This window comes from Macaca nemestrina, chromosome 18 (genome assembly GCF_043159975.1).
Source record: "Macaca nemestrina isolate mMacNem1 chromosome 18, mMacNem.hap1, whole genome shotgun sequence".
NCBI lineage: Eukaryota > Metazoa > Chordata > Mammalia > Primates > Cercopithecidae > Macaca > Macaca nemestrina.
The window spans coordinates 68,976,240-68,998,271 of record NC_092142.1 but is presented as its reverse complement, the minus strand read 5'-3'; the positions used below and the strand labels follow the sequence as shown (position 1 = coordinate 68,998,271).

Genomic DNA, 22,032 nt, shown 5'->3' with positions numbered 1-22,032 from the left:
GAGAAGCAATACAGAAATGGACCCAAATCACAAAGAAAACTATGGGATTTAGCAGCAGAAAACCTATCAGGCATCTTCAGAGAACACAAGGCAACAGGCAGCATGCACTCTCAAGTTCTTTCTGTAGCTTGACTTTGCCCACTCAGTGAAAATGTCTAAGCCTCCCTGTCCTTCGGTTCATCTGTTTCACCAAAGGAGGCTCTTCTACTACTTAGTAAGCATCTACTACTTTGCAACTGTGAGATGGTTCAAATACCATCCAGTGAAGATAAGATCACCCCTCTCCAGGCAGAGAAACAGAGGCCCAGAGACAATTTGTACCATGCAACACGGGGTGATAAGACTACTCTCACCAATAAAGGTGGTTGGGCACAGTGGCTCACGCCTGTTATCCCAACACTTTGGGACGCCAAGGCAGGAGGATCACTTGAGCCCAGGAGTTTGAGACCAGCCTGGGCAACATAATGAGACCCTGCCTCTACAAAAAATAAACAAAATTAGCTGCACTACTGGTGCATGCCTGTAGTCCCAGGTACTCAGGAGGCTGAAGTAGGAGGATCATTTGAGCCCAGAAGGTAGAGGTTTCAGGGAGCTAAGATCACATCACTGTACTCCAGCCTGGGTGACAGAGTGAATGAGAGTGTCTCAAAAAAAAAAAAAAGTCAACAAATAAATAAAGGTAATAATAATGGCTATAGAAGTATGTAATATTCACTGACTCTAACATTATGTTCCAGGTACTGTGTGTGCTATGCACGTTACATATATTTTCTCATTTAACATGGGAACCCTAAAGGTAGGTTACTATTATCATCCCCACTTTACAGATAAGCAAACAGACACACAGAAGCTCTGCAGAAAGTAAGCCAAAGGATGCAAAGATTCATATCCAGGCAGTTTAACATGAAGAGCTCAGGCTCTTAAGTCAGAAGATGGGACAGGAAGCCTGAACTCAAGCTGAATTCCTCTTGGGCTATTTTTTTGCTGGTCATTTGGACAATGGTGAAATTAAGAGCTATAATAGAAAGTTCCCCACTGGGAGGATCCACCCCCAGCAGAACAACCCTGCTGGGAGTGTTTGGTCCAGCGTGTTGGGATGGTCAACAGGAGGCTCCTTGAGGGATATGAACCACCCTCACCAACTACCTTCTCTAAAGTAAGAAACAGAATTTGACAAGATGAACATAAACCAAAATCTTAACGGTCATTATATTTGGATATTGGGAATACAGAAGCCCTTTTGTGCTCTTCTAGATTTTCCCAGCTTCCTTCATTGAGCTTGTATACTTGTGAGTAAGGAAAAAAACATGAATTTTTGGCTGGGTGCAGTGGCTCACACCTGTAATCCTAACGCTTTGGGAGGCTGAGATGGGATGATGACTTGAGCCCAGGAGTTTGAGACCAGCCTGGGCAACACAGGGAGACCTCATCTCTACCAAAAATTTTAAAAAATTAGCCAGGTGTGGTGGCATGCCCCTGTGGTCCCAGGTACTTGGGAGGCCAAGGCAGGAGGATCACTTCAGCCTGAGAGCGTGGCAAAAGAGTGAGACTTTGTTTCAAAAAAAAAAAATTTCTTTTTAAGTTTTTCTTGCCCCCAACCCCCAACAAAAAAAAAAAAAAAAAGGAGAAAAATGGAGAAACGTAGCAAACTCTGGAGTCCCTCATACCTAAACACTGCGTGGCAATAGAGACAGCGCACGACAGAGCTGTGGAAATACAGACTCAATGTGGACTCTCTTTTTCCATCTTAACTTTTTCCTTGAGCTAATTTCATAAATCAAAAGCTGTTGGCTGGACGCAGTGGCTCATGCCTGTAATCCCAGCACTTTGGGAGGCCAAGGCAGGTCCATCACCTGAGGTCAGGAGTTCGAGACCAGCCTGGCCGACATAGCAAAACCTCATCTCTACTAAAAATACAAAACTAGCCAGGTGTGGTGGTACGCACCTATAATCCCAGCTACTCCAGAGGCTGAGGCAGGAGAATCACTTAGAATCTGGGAGGTGGAGGTTGCAGTGAGCCGAGATCATGCCACTGCACTCCAGCCTGGGCAACACAGAGGGAGACTCTGTCTCAACAACAACAAAAAAGCTGTCAACCACACCTCAGTCAAAGATGAGTATTTCAAAGTTCCCACTTCATGGGAAGAAATGTTCACCGTAAGCATTTTACCACAGCTCCTCCTCAAAAGTGGAACGAGCACAAATGAGTTCCAAAGGGAAAGGCAGGCAGCCCTCAGCAAGCTGGTGTGTGTGTGCACGCGTGTGTGCGTGTATATTTGCGTGTGTGTGTATGTCCGTGTGTGTGCGTGTGTGTGCATATGTGTACGTGTTGAGGGCAGAGAGCTTGAGAGAGAAAAATTGGTTAATAGAAGCTTTGTTTCAGCCAAGGATCCCTTTACTAGGACAAAAAGCCTCTCTGATTTGGAACTTGCAGCCCCCAGGAGCAAGCTGGACCCCTCAGGGAGCTGCAGGACCTGCAAAAAGTACACTGTCAGCCCCTCAGACGAACCTGCCCATGATCAATTCCAGCCCTGGGTTCCTTGTCCCTCTGCAGAGCAGCTGGGCATGACAACAGGGTGGGTCCCATTACTCCCTGGCCCCGCCCTCCCTTCCCAGAAAGGGCATGTGGTCAGCGTGGAGAGAGAATACTTTCAGAAACACTTAACCACTAATGATAGCGGCTTACCCTGAATGATGGGCAGGGCAGGGCGGGATCAGCCCTAAGCTAGGGGCAGCTGGGACCACTTTGCATGAACTGCTGCCTCCCCGCCCGCGGCCAGCCACCACCCCCCAACACACACGCACGCCACATCCCCTCTCCCCAGATTCCCTCCTTGCCCTAAATCTGGAGTTACTAGTTTTGGGCTCTTGTGTTACCTTAAAAATAAGACAGTTAAAGGAAGAGAAGGCCTCAACATCTGAGGCGACTCCTCTCTTTGGCAGTTTCCTCTCTTGGAGAACTCAGTCAACCCATAAAAGATGGGATCACATCATGATGAAAAGCTGGCCCAGAGGCTGAAACCACACATCGTGGACCAAAATAGCACCCAGACAAATGCCGGGTGATAGCTGAGACAGCCGAGCTCGGCTCTGCCCATGGCTTCAACCTTGGTCTGATTCCCCTTACCATTTAGGGGGAGGGGAGGAGTTATATAGCCCCCAAGGCAGGCAGAAAGCAGTTAGAACAGCCGTGCCAGTCAGGCCAAACTCCACAAATGGTTTTAAGTCAACTCATTATAGAAATTCAGCTCTCTTTGTAGCACACCCTTCTCAGGAGGCGGTGTGTCCTCACCCAAGGTCCTCTCTCAAGAACTGAGGCCTCCTGAAGGCAGGCCAGTCACAACCAGGACCCATGCTCCCCAAAGCAGTTCTGATGCAGATGAGGTCCCCAGGACAGGGCTGCTCACTGACACTTGGCATTTAAGCTTTGACGGTCATAGCTCTGGCCTCCATCCTCAGCTACACCCTGACAGTCAGAGCCTTGGGTGTCATGGGACATCTGGCCTCGCCCTTCATGAGGGCTGCAGAATTGTACTCAGTCATCCTTTCCTGAGTGTTAGGCCCCGTTCTAGAGACAAAACAGAGTCCCTGACCTCAAGGAGCTTCCACCTTAGTGGAAATGCTGTGATGTGTAATTCTGCTCAGACACAGATTTCCATCACAGCACACAATGCTGCTTTGGGGAAGCCACCTGCTGGTGAGTGAGCCTGGCTGACCACGTGACAGTGTCACCTCAGTGCAGCCTTTTTGACCATTGTCACTTATGCAACGGTTCATGTGAAGTAATTAAATAAAGCAGGACTTTGTTTATTTGTTTGTTTGTTTTTTAAAAGCCTTAGCAAGGTGCAGTGGCTCATGCCTATAATCCCAGCACTTCGGGAGGCTGAGGCAGGTGGACCACCTGAGGTCAGGAGTTCGAGACTAGCCTGGCCAACATGGCAAAACCCCATCTCTACTAAAAACAGAAAAAATTAGCTGGGCATGGTGGCACATGTCTATAGACACTCGGGAGGCTGAGGCAGAAGAATCACTTGAACCTGGGAGGCAGAGGTTGCAGTGAGCCAAGATTGCACCACTGCATTCCAGCCTGCACGACAGAGCGAGACTCTGTCTCAAAAAATAAAAAATAAAAACAGAACTGAAAGCAAGACCTCAGGAGAGATATTTGCACACACAGGTAGACAACAGCATGATTCACAATAGCCAAGAGGTAGAAGCAACCCACCCTCAACGAATGGATAAAGTATGGTGTATGCACACATATGAGTATTACTCAACCTTAAAAAGGGAGGAAATTTTGACACAGGCTACAACATGGATGAACCTCAAGGACACTACGCTAAGTGAAAGAAGCCAGCGGTAAAAAGAAGAATCCTGTGTGGGTCCATTTAAATGGTACCTGGAGTAGTCAAACTAACTGAGTGAGAAAGCGGGATGATGGTTGCAAGGAGCTAGGGAGAGGGGGAAATAGGGAAGAAATTTGTAGAAAGCAAAAATATCTATTAAAATGAGGCTAGGTGCAGTGGCTCATGCCTGTAATCCCAGCATTTGAGGAGGCTGAAGCAGGAGGATCAATTGAGACTGGCCCAGGCAACGTAGGAAGACTCTGTCTCCATAAATAAATAAATAAATAAATAAATAAATAAATAAATAAATAAAATGTGAAACTTTTTTTTAAAAGCATTTTGTGGCGTCATCAAAAATTTTAAACTCCTGCTCTTCTAAAGACACTGTCCAAAAAAATGAAAAGACACTCTATGATACTGAGAAATAATAATACAATCCTAAGCCCCTCAACCAACTGAATGGACCCCCCTCTTGGCCAAGAGGACCCCAGAGAAACCTTGAAAACCTTAATTCTCAGCCATGACGAGATGCAAGGTCAGACATACCTCGTTACACCCCGTCCTTCCTAGCCATCATGAGTCTTTCTTTCCTCAGTGTTAAACAAAAATCAACCCTCTCAAACGACTTGTTCACTGCTGATTTCAACTAGCAGCCTCATGCTGCCTTCCCTTTTGTGGTTTCCACACAGCAACTGACCAGCATTCCTTCCTGATAAGAGGCCACTGACCACGGTGTAGTTCTGGCCAGGCCACGGAGGCTGTGCACTGAGTATCTTTCCATCCTCTGCTTCACCTTCTGACGGACAGGGCCTAACCATAATACATTTAAATATTAAGCGTCCACCCCAAAGGGCAACAAGGGACACAAGTAACAAACGTGTTAGTTTATGATGCACACATGTGTGTCCCCTTGGTAAATATTTATAGCTTCTCCTATAACCTGATAAATATGTAAACTTAGCCAACCAGTTTAGCGTAAATTACTGTCTCATCCTTCCCTCCCTTGAAGTGCCTGCTTTTTGGTTTCAGGCGGAGGCTCCACTTCCTGCCTGCAGGTTATGGTATCCCCCTTTAGAAATGAAGCTCTCTCTTCTAAATTTATGGAGTTTGTGATTTTTATGGTTGATAATATATATTTGATAAAGGAATTTTATCCAGAATTGAGAGAGAACTCTTAAAATTCAGCAATCAGAAAACAACCCCAATATTTTTTAAATAATCAAAAGATTTGAGGCTGGGTGTGGTGGCTCATGCCTGAAATCCCAGCACTTTGGGAGGCTGAGGCAGGCGGATCACCTGAGGTCGGGAATTCAAGACCAGCCTGAGCAACATGACAAAACCTTGTCTCTACAAAAACACAAAAATTTGCTAGGTGTGGTGGCAAGCGCCTATAGTCCCAGCTACTTGGAAGGCTAAGGCAGGAGGATGGCTTGAGCTTGGGGAGGTTACAGTGAGCCGAGATCACACCAGTGCACTCCAACCTAGGCGACAGAGCCAAACTCCAACTGAAAAAAAAGATTCGAACAGACACATCACCAAAGAAGAGCTACAGAGGGCAAATAAGCACAAAAAAGATGCTCAACATCATAAGTTCTTCAGGAGGTGCAAATTAAAACTACAATGAGATATCATTACATATGTATTAGGACAGACAAAGGTTTTTTAGGTCAGACGCGGTGGCTCACGCCTGTAATCCCAACACTTTGGGAGGCCAAGGCAGGCGGATCGCTTGAAGTCAGGAGTTTGAGACCAGCCTGGCCAACATGGTGAAATCCCTTCTCTATTAAAAATCAAGCCATTGCACTCCAGCCTGGCCGACAGAGCCAGACTCTGTCTCAAAAAAAAAAAAAAAAATACAAAACTTAGGCATAGTGGCTGGCACCTGTAATCCCAGCTACTCAGGAGGCTGAGGCAGGAGAATCACTTGAACCTGGGAGGCCAAAGTGGTAGTGAGCCAAGATTGTGCCACTGTCTCTCACAACAAAAAGAATGGACAGAGTTTTTGTACAACTTACAGTAACAAGTCCGGCCGGGCGCGGTGGCTCACGCCTGTAATCCCAGCGCTTTGGGAGGCCGAGGCGGGCGGATCACAAGGTCAGGAGATCGAGACCACGGTGAAACCCCGTCTCTACTAAAAATACAAAAAATTAGCCGGGCGCGGTTGTGGGCGCCTGTAGTCCCAGCTACTCGGGAGGCTGAGGCAGGAGAATGGCGTGAACCCGGGAGGCGGAGCTTGCAGTGAGCCGAGATCGCGCCACTGCACTTCAGCCTGGGCGACAGAGCGAGACTCCGTCTCAAAAAAAAAAAAAAAAAAAACAAGTCCGGGTTAGGATGCAAAGTAATTGGAATTCTCATACATTGATGGCGGGAACACAGCCACTTTGTAAACTGTTTGGCAGTTTCTTATAAAGTTTTTTTTTTTTTTTTTTTTTTTTTTTTTTAGACGGAGTCTCGCTCTGTCGCCCAGGCTGGAGTGCAGTGGCGCTATCTCGGCTCACTGCAAGCTCCGCCTCCCGGGTTCACGCCATTCTCCTGCCTCAGCCTCCCGAGTAGCTGGGACTACAGGTGCCCACAACCGCGCCCGGCTAATTTTTTGTATTTTTAGTAGAGACGGGGTTTCACCGTGTTAGCCAGGATGGTCTCGATCTCCTGACCTCGTGATCCGCCCGTCTCGGCCTCCCAAAGTGCTGGGATTACAGGCTTGAGCCACCGCGCCCGGCCATAAAGTTAAATATATACTCAGCATGCAAACTGACAATCCCACTCCTAAGTACTTTTTAAAATTATTATTTTCAGACAAGGTCTCGCTCTGTCACCCAGGCTGGAGTGCAGTGGCGTGATCATGGCTCACTGCAGCCTCCTGGGCTCCCGCGATCCTCCCACCCCATCCTCCCAGGTAGCTGGGATCACAGGTGCGTGCCACCATGCCTAGCTAATTTTTGCATTTTTGGTAGAGAAGGGGTTTCACCACGTTGCCCAGGCTGATCTTGAACTCGTGAGATCAAGCAATCCACCCTCCTTGGCCTCCTGAAGTGCTGGGATTGTAAGTGTGAACCAGCGCACCCGGCCTCTCCTAGGTATTTACCCATGAGAAATGAAAACATGTTTGCACAAAAGCCTGTATGCAAATGCTCATAGATGCTTTGTTTGTAATCGCCAAATACTGTAGGCAACTCCAAGTCCTTCAATTGGTGAATGAATAGACCAACTGTAGTACACATAGTGGAATAAACTCAATGCATAAAAGGAATGAAGTGCGGTACATGTGGTAACAGAGGTGAGTCACAACCGCATTATGCTAAGTAAAAGACACCGAAGGCTACACAGTGTACATTTCCATTTTTAAGATATTCAAGAAGAGATCAAACTTAGAGAAAGAAAACAGATCCATGCTTGCCAGCAGTGAGGGGTAGAAGGAGGAGCTAGCTACAAAGGGGCACTGGGGAACTTTCTGGGGTGATGAAACTTTCTGAATCTTTTTTGTTTTTTTTTTTTTTTTTTTCTGAGACGGAGTTTCACTCTTTCACCCAGGCTGGAGTGAAGTGGCACAATCTCGGCTCACTACAACCTCTGCCCCCCAGGTTCAAGCGATTCTCCTGCCTCGGCCTCCCTTGTGGCTGGGATTAAAGGCGCCTGCCACCATGCCCAGCTAATGTTTGTGTTTTTAGTGGAGACAGGTTTTCACCATGTTGGCCAGGCTGGTCTTGAAGTCTGACCTCAGGACTTCACCCGCCTCGGCCTCTCAAAGTGCAAGGATTACAGGCATGAGCCCACAGGCCCAGCCTTTCTGTATCTTGATTACGATAGTGGCTACCTGGCTGTATGCTTTTGTCAAAAGTTACAGAACTATACACTAGTAAGGGTGGATTTTACTATTTGTAAATTATACCTTAGTAAAATAATAATTTTTAAAAGCCATTGGTGGAGAAAATATACAAGTAAGCAAAAGGTGTAGAAAGCAGGTATGGCGTGAGGATATGCTCCAAAAACCAGCAAGAATGTGGATGGGAATGTGATTCAGGAAAAATTCAAGACCCTACAAACATTTCTGGATTAATACATGTAGGGATTCTATACAGACTAGGGACACATCTCTGCCGAATGTTGAGAATTCATAGCTAGGCTGGGGGTGGCGGCTCACACCTGTAATCCAGCACTTTGGGAGGCCAAGTGTGGAGGACTGCTTGAGCCCAAGAGTGCAAACGCAGCCTGGCAACATAGGAAGACCTCATTTCCATAAAAAGTTGCTTTAACTTAGCCAGATATAGTGGCAAGTGCCTGTGATCCCAGCTATGCGGGGAGGCTGAGGTGGGATGATCAGTTGAGCCCGGAAGGTCGAGGATGCAGTGAGCTGTGATCACACCACTGCACTCTCTCCTGGGCAATAGAGCGAGAGATCCTGTCTCTAAAAAAAAAAAAAAAAAAAAGGAATTCATGCTGGCTGGATACCAGGTTCTAAGCATACTTTTCTATCTTGGTAAAAGAGGCCCAGAATATGAAAGGGAGGTTCACTGACCCCAGATTCAGGCCCACTGATACTCAAGTTCAGCAAAAGAGAAGTTTCAAGGTATAAAAACTGATTATTAGCCAGGCACGGTGGCTCATGCCTGTAATTCCAGCACTTGGGAAGGCCGAGGTGGATCACCTGAGGTCAGGAGTTCGAGACCAGCCTGGGGAATGGAGGTTGCAGTGAGCTGAGATCCTGCTGCTGCACTTCAGCCTAGGTGACACAGCAAGACTCTATCTCAAAAAAACAAAGCAAGGGCCAGGCGCAGTGGCTGACGCCTGTAATCCCAGCACTTTGGGAGGCGGAGGTGAGTGGATCACCTGAGGTCGGGAGTTCGAGACCAGCCTGACCAACATGGAGAAACCCTGTCTCTACTAAAAATACAAGATTATCCAGGCATGGTGATGAATGCTTGTAATCCCAGCTACTCAGGAGGCTGAGGCAGGAGAATCGCTTGAACCCCGGAGGCTGAGGTTGCGGTGAACCGAGATCACACCATTGCACTCCAGCCTGGGCAACAAGGGCGAAACTCTGTCTCAAAACAAACAAACAAAACAAAACAACCTGATTATTGATTTTCCTTCTATAAAACAGCCACAAAAAGTAAAATTGCCTAATAAAACTCTTCTCACATTCCAATCCGGGTGAGCGGTATTTGCCTAGGATTACTAGAACCAAGAGGGCTCCCCACCTCACGTCTGTCCTTCCTCTGAGCACACTCTTAACTGGTCATTGTCTTTTAATAGCTGCATGGAAAAAAAAATTCAGTGGAGCTGGGCCAGTTTCCAGTGAGACAGAACCAGAAAGAAACAGGCACTTAAAATAGAAGCATGAAAAAATAAAAAAAAAAAGGAAGCCGTAATGGGAAAAGAAACAGTGTCCACCACCCTGAGAAGCACCAATAAATAAACCTACTCCCACCTGCACCCCCCTCAATTCTTCCTCCCCACTCAAATGTGGATTAGAAAAAAAAAAAATGGAGAAGGTGGGTAAAAGGAGAAGCGAACCAGGAAAGGCACAATTAGAGTTAAAATCGGCCCCTTCCAGTCATTGCAAAGGCAATTTACGGCTCCATTCCACACCCTACTCTGGACTGCCAGCCTCACAAATGACAGGGAAGGTAAAAATAAAACCACTGCCAAGTCCATTCTAAATTACTGAAAGACTTCCGGAAGACAAACGATTTCCTTTTGCTCACCCTAGAGAACAGAGCAACCTTCTCAAAGGTGGCAATTTTATTAGACTAAAAAAACTCACCTTGAGAGAGAATGTACAGTCAATGGTGACTTGTCCAATCTACTTCCAGGCTGTATGCTGGGCTTAGCTGAGAAGAGTGCGCAAACGCCCTCTCAAACTTGAAAGACAGCTAGAGAGTTCAGAGCGGAAGTGTTCACCTGCTCAACGCGGCCATCGATGGCTTGAGGTACCCTGAACAGAGACAGCAGCCTGTGATTTGTCCTATGACCTGACATCCCCTGACCCTGAATTACGAGTGCATAGGACACTGTCGCCGCTTAGGAGATGAGCATCCCAGCCCATCAACCTCCACTGCGCACAGGAGGAATCTCCATGGGGCTGGCCCCCAAGGAATGCAGAGCACAACCTGTCCAGGTGAGCCAGAAAAGCGTCTTCACTTTCTTGCTATCGGCATCAATCCCTGTTTGAATCTGGCCCACTCACTGCCTCCTTTTACTATAGCTCCAGACCAGAAAGGACGACACAGGACCTTGAATGAATGGGGGACTACAGTATATTAGAGTGTTCTTCCTTTTCTCTTTTTTTTTTTTTTTTTTTTTTAAATAGAGATAGAATCTTGCTATGTTGTCCTGGATGGTCTCAAACTCCTGGCCTCAAGCAATCCTCTGGCCTCGGCCTCCCAAAGTGTTGGGATTAGACGCATGAGCTGGGTACATCATTATTTCTAAGTGTTCTGACATGACAAATCACAAGGCAGGAATTCAGCAGGAGGGAGGCAGGATCCAAAAAGAATATGTTCAATGGACATTCCTCAAAATACCTCTCTAGACCCCTACCAAGGGGCAGTCAGACCCTTTGCTGATCTCCTTGCCAGGCATACTCTTCCTGGACTTCCCACCCAGGTGGCCAAACTCCTAGGCCAAATCTCGGTCTAAATGTCACTCATCTCCCAGGCTACAGTAAATTTCCTTTCATTCTCTCATAACATCCTAATCATTCCCTTTATGGCACTGCTGTGTGTCATTACATATTCATGAGGGCAGGGACCAAGTCTTGTTTTGTGAACCTCTGGAGACTTGGCACCTAGTGCGTGCCTGGCCCACAGTAGGCATTCAGGAAATATTTGTTGAATGAAGGAAAGATGCAAGCTGTCAGGTTCAAAATCACTCTTGGGCCTGTAATCTCCAGTACTTTGCATATTCTTTCCAGTCCAGTCACTCATCACCTCCCCAACCCCTTTAAAAAATGGAATCGGACCACCACACCTGGCTAATTTTTTGATATTTTTTTTTATAGCAATGGGGGTCTCGAACTCCTGAGGTGAAGTGATCCCCCCCACCTCGGCCTCCCAAAGTGCTGGGATCACAGGTGTGAGCCGCCATGGCTGGCCCATTTGAGAGAGTCTTTCTACTGTGGGGAGAATTTCTAAAATGACCTCCCTCCCACTCTAGCCCCCCTCCGATGCCTAAAACCTGTGAATATGACAAGGTGCCACACCCTTGAGTATGTCGTCATGTACCACAATGGACCTTAAGAAAGGGGATCATCCGAGGGGTCACCCAGTCTAATTAGCATCACATCACCTCCTGAAAACAGAGCGCCTTCTCCAGCAGGTGGCAGGAGAGAAAATCAGATTCAAATCACAGGGACATCCGACACTCCTTTCCTGGCTTGAAGGTAGAGGGGGCACCATGAGAAGCAATGCAGGGGATCGGTGGGTGGGAAGCTTAAGGAGTTGAGGGAGACCCCCAGTGATGGTCAGCAAGGAATAGGCACCTCAGTCCTACAACTGCAAGTAACTAAATTCAGCTAAGGACCCCTGAATAACTTTTTTTTTCTTTTGCTCTTTTTTGAGACAGGGTCTCCCTCTGTCGCCCAGGCTGGAGTGCAGTGGTGCAATCACTGCATCCTTTATCTCCCTGGGCTCAAGTGATCCTCCTGCCTCAGCCTCCTGAGTAGCTGGGATGACAGGCATGTGCCACCATGCCTAGCTAATTTCTGTATTTTTTGAGATGGGATTTGGCTATGTTGCTCAGGCTGGTCTCAAACTCCTGGACTCAAGCCACCTGCCCGCCTCAGTCTGCCAAAGTGCTGGAATTACGGGCGTGAGCCACTGTGCCTGGCCCTGAATGACCTTTGATGCGAATTCTTCCCCAGTGTATGCAGATAAGAATGCTGTTCTACCAGAGCCTTGATTTTGGCCTTGTAAGACCCTGAAGGGAAAAGTCAGCCGTGCGATCCTGGACTTACGACCTACAGAACTGTGAGCTAATAAACGGTGTTGTTTTCAGCCCTGAGTTTGTGGTGATTTGTTACACAGCAATAGAAAATGAATGCAAATAAATGACAACTCAATTTCCACGGTAGAAGATGGAACTCTCAAATACATGTATGGCTAGGGAACAGCCTTGACCCAGTTCTTGCTGGTCTAGTTCAGAAGCCCTCATACGGTTATGACATCACTCTGTGGGATCCATCTCGAAGGAGCAGCATTCCAGTGATCCTAATGTCCTCAAGACACACATTCCTAAGATTCAACAATCACTTGGGAATTTGAACACCTAGATATAAATGAGATATTACCTATTCTTAGAGGGTAACATTCTTTTCTGGTAGAGTTGAAGTACACACAGACTTTACACCTTCTTTTCCCAAACAAGACTTATTTATGTGTCAATTCTTCTCTGATTCCAATATTAACCTTAAAAGCTGCAAGGATTTGAAAAGAACAGTCCGTGAAAAGCATTCAACACAGAAATACCAATCATGAAGAAACAAACAGACGAAGCCACAAAGACTGCGCAGGCAGTGGGACCCCAGCACGCTCTTGGTGGTTCACCTTGCAAGCACAAGGCGGTTCTGATAAAGAGCACCCCCTCTTCTCTGTGGTCCTCAAATTATGGCATCTCAGGAGTCAGGGTGCCAGGGAATGTGAACCAGCAGCAGGACCCACCCAGAAGTTTTGGCGAATGAAGAGCAGGAACACGAGACTCTTTCAGCTCAGCAAATATTTATTGAGCTGCTACTACGTGTAGTGAGGCACTATTCTAGGTCCTGCTGGCGACACCAAGATGAATGAGGCACACAGAGCCGTGGCCTGCTGTTTGGGTGAAAGCTTCAGCACCACTTCCCCCAAGCCCCCTCCTCCCCGAAAAAACAACAACCCAGGTAGAAGAAATAACTCCTCGGAAGTCTCCAATTCATCATTCTTTTTCTAAGTGTAAAGAAAAATGTATGACTTTACTTAAAAGAAAACTTTTTTTTTTTTTACTGGTTCTAAAGGTAAAATTTCAAAGAAAAGGAACAAAACCAACTGGGCCCTAATCCCCCATTCTCCACTACAAAATAATGAGTATCTGCACCACGTCCTACTCTTAAGTTTTCACTAATTTCATTATATTTTCTTTGTGTCATTTTGTCATTACAGAGTTGTCCTGTTAGGCTGGATGCGATGGCTTACGCCTATAATCCCAACACTTTGGGAGGCTGAGGAAAAAGGATCCAAGACCAGCCTAGGCAACACAGGAAGACCCTGTCACTACAAAAAAAAAAAATTTTTCAATTAGCCAGGCGTGGTGGCACACACCTGTAGTCTCAGCTACCTGGGAGACTGAGGTAGGAGGATCACTTGAGACTGGGAGGTCGAGGCTGCGTGAGCTGTGATGGTGCCACTGCACTCCAGCCTGGGTGACAGAGTGAAACCCTGTCTCAAAAAAAGAAAAGAAAGACTTGACCTTCAAAGGTCATTTGAAAACACAAAACACACAAAGTAGACCCAACATATAGACATGCTGTATATAAAACTCAGCATAAGACCAAACAGAAAATCTTCAGGCCATGAGCCAATCAATGAGCTCTTGTTCTCTTCACACCACTGGATGCAGAATTTCAACACTCCATTATCAAATAATCAGGGAGCCAAAGATACCTTTCAACCCATCAAGACTTTTCTTGAAAAGGCATACCAAACACAGGCTTAAAATGGAAAGTAACGCCAGGCGTGGTGGCTCACTCCTGTAATCCCAGCACTTTGGGAGGCTGAGGCAGGTGGATCACGAGGTCAGGAGATTGAGACCACCCTGGCCAACATGGTGATGGAACACGCCCAGCTAATTTTTGTATTTTTAGTAGAGATGGGGTTTCACCATGTTGGCCAGGATGGTCTCGATCTCCTGACCTCGTGATCTGCCCGCCTCAGCCTCCCAAAGTGCTGGGATTACAGGTGTGAGCCACTGCACCTAGCCACCAAATGGGTTTTTTTAACGATTTTTAAAATTAAGGTATAATTTACATAGAGTAAAATTTACCCTTTCTAAGGGTACAGTTTGGCAAGTTTTACCAAATGTTTATAGTGATGTTACCATCACCACAATGGAGACACAGAACATTCCCATTGCTCCCAAAACTTCCTTGTGCCCTTTTGCGGTCAATCCTTCCTCCAATGCCCCGACATCTTCAGACTGGATTTCTGTCCCTAGAATTTTGCCTTTTTCAGGATGTTATATAAATGGAATCATACATAACTTAAGCTTCTATGTCTGGCTTCTTAAGCTTAGCCTAATACTTTTAAGAGTCATTCACATTGTTAGGTTACTTTTTATTTGTCAGACCAAATAAATATACATATTTTTTAGAGATGGGAGTCTTGTTATGTTGCCCAGGCTAGACTCGAACTCCTGGACTCAAGCAATCCTCCCAGCTCAGCCTCCCCAGTGGCTGGGACTATAGGCACATACCACTGTGCCTGGCTTCAGACCAAATAAATTTTAAGAGAAAAAGCACTAAAAAAAAGAATGACAAGATAAGGACAAAAAGTTCGATTCATCAGTAAGACGTATGTCAAATTGTACTCTAGATCCAATGAAATAACCTTGAAATACATAAAGCAGAAATTCATCAGAATGATCTGGCGCTACCCTTTACCACTGCCATCTCTTCCTGTGACTCCACTTCCCCTTCCTCTCCAGTGGGAATGGCCTCTCCACTGTTCCCTCAATTCCAAAGGCACATTCCTAACTGAAGGCCTTCCCAACAGCCATTCTTCTGCCCAAACACTCTTTCCCCAGATATCCTCATGGTTACATTCCTTGCCTCCTTCAAATCTTTGCTTAAAAGTCACCTTCTCAACAACACGTCTCTTGACTGCCCTATTTAATACTGCAACCGGCTCTTCTATGATACATTTACATATATTTTTTGCATGAATCAAACTCATTTTTTAAGTAATAAAAATCAATAAAACCAAGGGAAAAAAGGAACATTCTGGGATTCTGCATTATTATAGAAACCAAGGCACAAAATGTTTCTAGAGAGGACTAGTCCACGATGTTAAACTGGCAGACAGGTCAGGGGGGCTTTGGTGACTGTCATTGCAGCGGAATGATAGAGGCAGAGGGCAGACTGAAGTGAACTAAAAAATACTTAAGAAATAAGGATGGCAGACCCCAAGAATATTGAGACAAATACCTCCACTATATTTTTAATAAGTTAAGGGTGAAGAAAAACTTCATGAAACCCAGTACATGTGAAGCAGAATATAAATTCTAGATTTTAGTTCTGTTACTATATTTATCTAAAACAAAATGAAAAGCCGGCTGGGCTCAGCTGCTCACACCTGTAATCCCAGTAGTTTGGAAGGCCAAGGCTGGTGGATTGCTTGAGTTCAGAGTTCAAGACTAGCCTGGACAACATGAGGAGACCTTATCTCTACAAAAGAATTTTAAAAATTAGCCTACCATGGTGGTGCACACCTATAGTCCCAGCTATTTGGGAGGCTGAGGCAGGAGGATCACTTGAGCCTTGGAGGTTGAGGCTGCAGTGGGCCGTGATTGCACCACTGCACTCCAGCCTGGATGACAGTACAAGACTCCGTCTCAAAATTTTAAAAAAGAAAAGAGGCCAGGAGTGGTGGCCCACACTTGCAATCCCAGCACTTTGGGAGGCCAAGGCGGCCAGATCACCTGAGGTCAGGAGTTCGAGACCAGCCTGACCAAACTGGCGAAACCTTGCCTCTATGAAAAATACAAAAATTATCCAGGCGTGGTGGCAGGTGCCTGTAGTCACAGCTACCCAGGAGGCTGAGGCAAAAGAATCGCTTGAACCCAGAAGGCAGAGGTTGCAGTGAGCCAAGATCGTGCCACTGCACTCCAGCCTGGGCAACAGAGCAATATTCCATCTCAAAAATAAACAAACTTAAAAAAAGAAAAGCCTACATACAGAATTGATTCGACGTTTGAAACGAGTCGTTCTATTTAGGCTATTTAAATGCCATCAGAAAGGCAGTCACTAAACCAAACCCCAAATCACCACCTCCACAGACCTTGGCGCTTTAAAAGGAGCCATCCAGTTCCAACAGAATCCGAAAGGAAAAGTCAAACCTCATCTCATCAAACCACAGCCACAAACACCAAGGCTGAAGCACCCCTCTTTCCCTGCCATCCACGTCTGTCCAAAGCATTTGCAGCCAGTAGTTCTGTTCCAGTCTTCCATCAGCACATGGCCAAGCTGCCAAGCTCTCATGACTAGAAAGTCATTTCTCCAAGACCCATACTCTTTTTATTAGCTTCTCTCTAAACTTTTCTCCTTTCAGTCATGATTTTCTAGGACCAAGAAGTCGTAGAATCCAGATACAGATCTGGTTCAAGTAGAACTAGCACTCACATGCCCTGAATTGTGGCGGCCCTTATTGTGCCCCTGTGGTTCACTGTCAGGAATACAACGTTTTGCTCTGTGTCTCTTCAGTTAGGTTTTCATTTCTCCTCCTATGGGTGCACTTTCAGAGAAATGACTCTGTCCCGGAGCCAGGCAGTACCAACGTTTCATAAAGTCTGATGAACACCAAAGCCAACCATCATGGCGGATGTGGTTTTGAAGTGACATCTTCATTAGCTCCCCACCTCTTGCATCTCTTGTCTTCATGAATGACAGCACAGTAGAGGAATCTGGGAGTCCCCCCACGCTCACCTTGTCTCATTAGCCAGCCATGCAGTCCTGCTTAATTACACCTCCTAGGAATTTCTCTTGTCTCCTCTCTATTCGCTACTGCCCAAGACTAGTCATCAATTGCAACCTCACCAGTTCCTTCAAGAGTCCTCTTCATCAGTCCCTGAGTCTTGTCTCAGCCCCACTGTGTCAGACGTTCCCACCCTCTTCTATCCTATATGCCCGCCCTGACTCATTGCAGGGCCTAGAAGACTTCCAGACCCTCCTGCAGATAGTCTCTGGGTGTGATTTAGGTTGCACCAATGAGAAGTTCTCGCAGGAAAGTTGGAAAGCAGAAGGAAGGCAGAAGCCATTTGTCCTATGGTGGTGGTGACTGGCAGGGGCTCCAGCAGACTCCATGTCTCATCGCCTGGACACCCGCTTCATACATGTAAAGTGGTCACAAGGGCGTGGCAATTTCTTGGCATGTGAACTGGAGCTGCAAGCCTGTAAGCCTGAAACCAAAGACCTCAGGAAGACCCCTCACTCCTATTGCACCAGCCCATCCAGTGACTTTTATAAGCATCTAATTCCCCATATTAAATCCTTTTCTGCTTAAAATACCTAGAGTGGTTTCTGTTTCCTGCAACGAACCCCAACTGATACAGTTCTGAATTCATCCATTAGACTACTTTCCTGAATAATTCACCGCAGAAATAGCATTACCATACCCTTAGCTCAAAATCCACTGGTTCCCTGTCTCCAAAGAATAAAATCTACAGTCCTCAGTAAAACACAAAAGGCCCTTTGTGAACTGCTCTTGCCTTCAAACCATCTCCTACAGCAGGGACTGGCAAACTTTCTGCAAAGAGCCAAATCATAAATGTTTTAGGTTTTGCTGACCATATGATCTCTGTTCTAACTACTTAACATGCCATCGTAGCATGAAAGTAGCCACAGACAATATGAAAATAAGTGAGTATGGCCATATAAAAATAAAATTGTATTTCCCAAAACAGATGGTAAAGAGAATGAGAAGACAAGCCGCAGACTGGGAGAAAATATTGGCAAAATATATATCTGATAAAGAACTGCCATCCAAAATATACAAAAAATGCTTAAACTCAACAATAAGAAAATGAACAACCAGATTTTTAAAATGGGCAAAGGACCTGAACAGACACCCTGCCAAAGAAGATATACAGATGGAATATAAGCATATGAAAAGACTCTCCATATCATAGGCCGGGCAAAGTGGCTCATGCCTGTAATCCCAGCACTCTGGGAGGCCGAGGTGGGCGGATCACCTGAGGTCAGGAGTTCAAGACCAACCTGGCCAACATGGTGAAACCCAGTTACTACTTTAAAATACAAAAAAATTAGCTGGGCATGGTGGCAGGTGCCTGTAATCCCAGCTACTCAGGAGGCTGAGGCAGGAGAATCACTTGAACCCGGGAGGTGGAGGGTGCAGGCAGCCGAGATTGCACCATTGTACTCAGCCCGGACAACAGAGTGAGGCTCTGTCTCAAAAAAAAAAAAAAAAAAAAAAGACTCTCCACATCATATATCATCCAGGAAGTGCAAATTAAAGTGAGATATCACTAGATACCCATTAGAATAGCCAAAATCCAGAAAACGGACCACATCAAACACTGGTGAAGATGTGGAGCAACAGGAACTCTCACTCATTGCTGGTGGCAATGCAAACTGGTGCAGTCGTTCTGGAAAACACTTTAGCAGTTTCTTACAAAACTAAGCATACTCTTACCATATGACCCAGCAATCATGTTTCTTTGTATTTACGCAAGTGAGTTAAAAACTTTGTTTTGTTTTGTTTGAGATAGAGTCTCGCTGCTCTGTCGCCAAGGTGGAATGCAGTGGCACGATCTCAGCTCACTGCAACCTCCACCTCCCAGATTCAAGCTATCCTCCTGCCTCAGCCTCCCGAGTAGCTGGGACTACAGGAGCGCACCACCACGCCCAGCTAATTTTTTTTGTATTTTTACTAGAGACGGGGTTTCACCATGTTGACCAGGATGGTCTGGATCTCTTGACCTTGCGATTTGCCCGCCTCGGCCTCCCAAAGTGCTAGGACTACAGGCGTGAGCCACAGTGGCCAACCGAGTTGAAAACATTTATCTGCACAAAAACCTGCACACTGATGTTTATGGCAGCTTTATTATTCATCATTGCCAAAACCTAGAAGCAACCAAGATGTCCTTCAGTAAATGAATGAATAAACTGTGAAGGAGGAATGTAAAAGTGAATGGATAAACTGTGGTACATGCAGACAATGAAATATTATTCCGTACTCAAAAAATCAAGCCATGAGAAGACGTGAAAGAAATGTAAATCTCAATTACTAAGTGAAAAAAGCCAATCTGACAAGGCTATATACTCTATGAGCCAACTATATGACATTCTGGAAATGACAAAGCTATGCAGACAATAAAAAAATCAGTGGTTACAAGGGGCTGGGGACAGGAGGGAGAGGTGAATAGACGAAGCACAGGGGAGTGAAACTACTCTGTATGACACAGTAATGGTGGATACATGTCAGTGCCAAGGCACGTGGATCACTTGAGTCCAGGAGTTCAAGACCAGCCTGGCCAACATGGCGAAACCTCATCTCTACTAAAAACACACAAAAAAATTAGCTGGGCATGGTGAGGCATGCTTGTAATCCCAGCTACTCAGGAGGCTGAGGCATGAGACACTTGAACCTGGGAGGCAGAGGTTGCAGTAAGCTGAGATCGCACCACTGCACTCCAGCCAGTTGAATGACAGAGCAAGACTCTGTCCAAAAGAAAAAAATTAAAGAGTGAACCCTAACATAAATTATGGACTTTGAGTGACAACGATGCACCAATGTAGGCTCATCATTCTAACAAATGTACCACTCTGGTGGGGGATGCTGACAGTGGGGAAGAGGGTATGTATGTTTGGGGTAACCTAAAAGTGCTCTAAAAAAAAATCACAGCAGATTTCACCCAGCAAAAACAAACAAACAAGCAAGAACACCAACAAAAAAGCAGGTGGCAGGCTGGATTTGACCTGCAAACTCTAGTTTTCTATGTTATCATCCCTAATACCTTACACGTCAACATTACTAAATGACTTTTGTTTCCTCAAATATGTCAAGTTATCTTACTCCTCCTTGCCTTCACTCATGCTGTACCCTCTGCTTGCAGTGACATCCCTGACCCCCACTTCGTTGGTCAGGCAAACTCCTTCAAAATACAGTTCAAGTGTGGGAGGTCTTCCCCAAATCCCCCGGGCAGATCTAGGTAATGTCCCACTACATTCTTCTTGCATGTGTATATACCATCACCATGGATCCATCACACTAGACTCTAAGTGTCATCCATGCATCTGTCTCCTACTAGAGACACTCCCTGATGTCAGGGACCCTGACTTTTCATCTTTTAATCACCACGACCTAGCTCAGAGCCTCGCATTCATGAATATCAAATGAATATTACCTTCAACAGCAGAGATTTGTCTTCCTTACTCCTAGTTTATAACCAGTTTCCTGGTGCACACCACATCTGGCGTTATAAACATCTCTCTAGGCTCATACAGAATAAATGTCAAATAAATACCTATTCAATAAATAAATGTATGATAAGGTACCGTGTATCATTTTAATTGATGCAAAATTAATAAACCAATGTATAAATGAATTTGTAATTAATCTCCATGATTTTTTTTTTTAAGAGACAGGGTCTCCCTGTGTTGCCCAGGCTGGAGTGCAGTGGCACGATCATAACTCATTGCAGCCTCAAACTCCTGGTCTCAAGCAATCCTCCTGCCTCAGCTTCCCACACAGCCACCATGCCCAGCCATGATTACCTTTCAATGTCTGGCTTGGAGAATGCAGTGGGATGCCTGATCACTGTCTCAATACTATTCCATATTTACCAATTGCTCAGAAGAAAGCCCTGCCTATAAGCAGGGACTTTGAGCATGGACTATGTCTTAATTATCATTGAATGAATAAATAAATAAATAAATAAATAAATAAATAAATAAATAAATAAACAAGATTTACTCCATTGTCTTCCCCAGCTATAGAAATGAGGCAATAGCCAGATTTTAAGCATAAGCTATTACATGAGAGGGCTTTCCTGCTGACAGGGCAACATCTCTAAATAACTGCAGCTCCCAATCAAGCAGCCTTTAGTCACCTCAGTGGAAGGAGGGGTAGCAACCGCCAGCCGACAATGACTGTGAGAATGCCCTAGTGCCCAAGGCTCAGATCCCATCCACCCTCCACCCCTCCTCCCTGCTAGCTCTGCTTCCCAATTCTCCCGGCCCTCCCAGGACTTCCTGAAGTGTTCACAGTGGACTCACACCCGCCTGAGTTTATTTTTCTTTCCTTTCTGGGATAGGCTGTCTGCAGACACAGTTGATGGTCTATTTAGAGCTCACCAGAGACGGTTAGGCTTTATAAGTCTCCGAGATTACAGATCTTTTACATCTTCAGAGGCCTTTAACGCCAAGGCAAGGGAGCCAATAAATCTGATATGTTTTCATCAAAGCAGGGCAAAAAAGAAGAGTACAGGAGGGAGAAAGAAAACTATCTAAGAGGCTCTGAAACTTTTCCATGTAAAAAAATCACTGGGAAGGACATGTTAAAATGCAGATTGCGACCAGCATTGGCCACCACTGACAGCTGATGATGGCCACCGGCAAATTCAAGGTCCCCAGCCCTACACGCACACACAAACACACATATACACACACTCTATCTCATGCGCGTTCACATGCACTCTTAAACAAAATAGCTTAAATACATATACACGTTAAGAAAGGAAAATAAATTGTTCAAGCCTCTAAATATAGCTTCTTTTTTTTTTTTGAGACAGCATCTAGCTCCGTTGCCCAGGCTGGATTGCAGGGGCTCCATCTTTGCTCACTATAGCCTCAAACTCCTGGGCTCAAGCAATCCTCCCAACTCAGCCTCCCAAAGTGCTGGTATTACAGGCATGAGCCATTGCACCTAGCTATAGTAGACGGCTTCTTTTTTATTTTATTTTATTTTTTTTTTTGAGATGCAGC

General features: G+C 45.7%; 1 protein-coding gene across 2 annotated transcripts in view; it reads right to left on the bottom strand.

Moving 5' to 3' along the window:
• LOC105491347 (WW domain containing E3 ubiquitin protein ligase 2) overlaps positions 1–22,032 on the bottom strand; it is a 181,207-nt gene that overhangs the window by 71,242 nt on the left and 87,933 nt on the right. The gene's annotated exons all lie outside the window — the stretch shown is intronic.